The 3,867-nt window shown below is 45.4% G+C and overlaps 1 pseudogene; it reads left to right on the top strand.

The window, feature by feature from the left end:
- The window catches only part of LOC144224006 (suppressor of cytokine signaling 5-like), a 5,617-nt pseudogene extending 2,555 nt beyond the window's left edge, over positions 1-3,062 (top strand).
- The last annotated feature ends 805 nt before the right edge of the window (positions 3,063-3,867 follow it).

The following is a 3,867-nucleotide window of genomic DNA, read 5'->3' as shown; positions in this document are numbered from 1 at the left end:
TTATTAATTTTTGAGAGAGAAAGAAACAGAGCCCAAGTGGGAGAGGGGCAGAGAGAGACACACACACACAGAATCTGAAGCAGGCTCCAGGCTCTGAGATGTTAGCACAGAGCCTGACACGGGACTCAAACTCATGGACCACGAGATCACGACCTGAGCTGAAGTCGGATACTTAACTTACTGAGCCACTCAGCCTCCCCAGACACCAGTATTTCAATATGTCCCTCTGTTTGGACCCCTGAAAGGAAGTCAGTCTGTGGGACAAAGGTTGCAAGATACTGTGGGCTTGTGTTTTCCCATGAGAACTTACAAAAAGTAGTTAAAGCCCTTCTTTTCTAATAAAAGAAAAATACACCTGTCTTAATTAAGCCTTTTAATACACCTGTCTGAATAATCTTGGAAACGCCCTTTTCCTGCTGGCTCCGATTTAGCTCCAAAATGGCATTTGGTTACGTAAGCATTCAGCCCCTGTGAAACCACATTCATTTTTTGATACATTTGATCCATATTTGGCTTCTATGGAGGATAAAGAAGAAAAGCTTAGAAAAAGAAGATGGCTTAGTATATTGCAGAAGGTTGACACCTCTCCCAATATACAAATACATACACTGAAGTCACTGCACAGGCTAATTCGTTATATTAAGTGGGACCAAAGTTAGCTGCTGGAATACCTGATAAGTGGGGACAGTTTTGCCATTTCCCAAGCTAATTGTGGCACAGAATCACCCTGTGTTTGCAGTCACGTGGGCAGAAGCAACGTCAGGCATCTGGAGACAGCTATCCACAGATTGATTACATCCACTGCCTCCTGTCTGATTTGCTTCTGATTATAAGGAATCCCGTTGCTGGAGAGTGTTACAGAGCAGAAGCCCCCTCCCCCCTTTTTTTTTTAAATGTGTTTTTATTTTGGAGACAGAGCACAAGCAAGGGAAGGGCAAAGAGAGAGAGAGAGACAGAGACAGAATCTGAAGCAGGCTCCAGGGTCTGAGCTGTCAGCATAGAGCCTAATGCGGGGCTCGAACCCACAAACTGTGAGATCATGACCTGACCCGAATCTGAGTGCTTAACCGACTGAGCCACCCAGGCGCCCCGGAAGCCCTCCCTGAAGGGAAAGCTGCAGGTACATTTTTGCTCAGGGACTCTGGGCAAGGTGACCCCCTCTTCTCCATGAGTTTCTGTGGCCATAGCAGATCGCTTTATGCCCCAATTCAACAGTGGAACCTCAACTTTGGTTTTGATGTTCATGCCCTGTGTCTGTTTCACTCCTCCGCTGTAACAGGACTTTTGGAACATTAAAAAGACCCTGGTTCTTACATGTATTTTGAGCCGTGGCTTGCGATATCGCTAAATAGGACTTTCCCTTTTAGCCTGCGGTATATCCGCCCTGCCGTAACCTGCAGACGCATGACATGGGATGGAGCGGTTGGCTTCCTTTACCGTCAATGTTATGGGAGTTTTTTTTGTTGTTTTTTTTTTAAAGAGTATCCTTATAAATAGAAAGTTGAGAGTTCCCTGGTGAGAACAGGAACCAGTCAAGGCAAAGGAAACTCTCCTGTTCTCAAAGGGCATCAACTAGATCTGCTTTTATGTGTATTAGACACATGTCCATGTAAGGCTCTTTCAGTACAATATATAAGCTTAGTGTTAGTGTCTGTCAGATGTGATCTGCTGCTACTTAGATAAGTGTGGTGCCTATTGAGACAACAGAGGATAGAGCTACAGGTGTTCAGTGAGGCTACAGAAACATTTTGCTGATGTAACAGTTTGGTTTTTAACATCTGGTAATTGAGTGATGCAACGCTGGGGCACTTGCTATAAAGAATTCTATTCCTTATTGAAGAATAAATTATTTATATTGGGTCAGTGTTTCAACAGTAAGACTAATTTTTTTTTAATGTTTATTTTTGAGAGAGAGAGACACAGTGCAAGCGGGGGAGGGGCAGAGAGAGAGGGAGACACAGACTCCGAAGCAGGCTCCAGGCTTCAAGCTGTCAGCACAGAGCCCGACATGGGGCTCGAACCCACAGATCACAAGATCATGACCTGAGCCAAAGTCCGACGCTTAACGGACTGAGCCACCCAGGCACCTGGAGTATGACTAATTTTTTAAGTTTTTTTTTTAAAGAATTTATCTATAATCTTCCAAAAGCAGTGGTGCTTGTAGATACATAAAGTAAGCTTTGGAAGTCCAAAAAATAAAGACTGCTTTCATTTTAGGGGGAAAAAAATGCAATTTTCTGGCCACAGGGGCATAGTAGAGTTCAGTTAAGTGTTGATATAGTTTATATTCAGTCTCCATGTCTCTTCTGCAAAAGGTAAACTGTTAAGTAAACTGGTTTTCTAAATAACACTTCTTAAAATTTCAGATTTATTCAGTTGGTAGTAGAGTTTTGTTTTTAATGTTTATTTTTTTGAGAGGGAGAGAGAGACAGAGTGCAAGGAGCGCAGGGGCAGAGAGATAAGATGACACAGAATCTGAAGTAGGCTCCAGGCTCTGAGCTGTCTTCACAGAGCCTGACGAGGGGCTCGAACTCACAGACTATGAGACCATGACCTGAACTGCAGTCTGACGCTCAACTGACTGAGCCACCCAGGCACCCCAAGTTGGTGGTAAAATTTTATTTAAAGGCCTTAGCTATTAATAGGTCAATGAGTTCTTTAACTTAAAACAGACATTTGGGGTGTTGCAGATGCCACCGCCCTGGGGCCACCCCAGCGGACCAGCCGTGGTCAACCCCACAGTGGTATTCTTCGGCATTGCCGGTGACAGCGAGCCCTGGGGCGGCATCTCTGTTCCAAAGACAGCAGAGGACTTCAGTGCTCTGAGCGCTGGGGAGCAAGGATTTGATTATAAAGGTTCCTGCTTTCCCAGGATTATTCGGGGATTTATATGCCAGGGTGGTGACTTCACATGCTGTAATGGCCCTGGTGGCAAGTCCATCTATGGGGAGAAATTTGATGATGGGAATTTCATCCTGAAGCACACAGGTCCTGGCATCTCGTCCATGGCGAGTACTGGACCCAACACAAACACTCCCCAGTTCTTCATCTGCGCTGAGTGATTGGATGACAGGCACGTGGTCTTGGGCCGGGTGAAAGACGGCAGGAATCTTGTGGAAACCGCGGATGCTTTGGGTCCAGGCACGGCAAGACCAGCAAGAAAATCACCATGACTAACTTTGGACGCATCCAATACATTTGACTTGTGTTTTTATCTTTACTCTAAGACTATTGCTTGGGGCACCTGGGTGGCTTAGTCAGTTAAGCGTCCGACTTTCGCTTAGGTCATGATCTCGCGGTTCGTGGGTTCAAGCCCTGCGTCGGGCTCTGTGTTGACTGCCAGCTCAGAGCCTGGAGCCAATTTCAGAATCTGTATCTCCCCCCTCTCTCTGACCCTCCCCTGCTCATGCTGTCTCTCTCTCTCTCTCCTAGAAATAAATAAAAAATTTAAAAAAAAAAGACTATTCCTTCTGAGCCGAGGAGCTGCCCCTTTACCCCCATCTGCTCAAAATGCCCTATAATCTTTGTGCTCTTGCTGTGGGTCCGTGGGATCCATATTTTCCTTACCCCCCTCTGAATCTAGCTGGATTGCAGAGTTAAGTTTATGATTATGAAATAAACACTAAACAAAAACAACAACCAGAACTCCTTTCACTCCAGACATTTGGAACAGCTATTGCAATGTAATCCTGTGTGTGTTTTTAAACATTTTTAAAGTGTTTGTTTTTTTACTTTTGAGAGAAAGAGTGAGTGGAGGAGGGGCAGAGAGAGAAAGAGAACCTGCAGCAGGCTCCACGCTGCCAGTGCAAAGCGACATGGGGCTCAAACCCATGAACTGCGAGGTCATGACCTGAGCGGATGCTTAAC

The sequence above is a fragment of the Crocuta crocuta genome, unplaced genomic scaffold (assembly GCF_008692635.1).
Source record: "Crocuta crocuta isolate KB4526 unplaced genomic scaffold, BGI_CrCroc_1.0 scaffold132, whole genome shotgun sequence".
NCBI classification, from domain to species: Eukaryota; Metazoa; Chordata; class Mammalia; order Carnivora; family Hyaenidae; genus Crocuta; species Crocuta crocuta.
The sequence above is the reverse complement of the archived record's forward strand: the minus strand, read 5'-3'. Positions and strand labels throughout refer to the sequence as shown.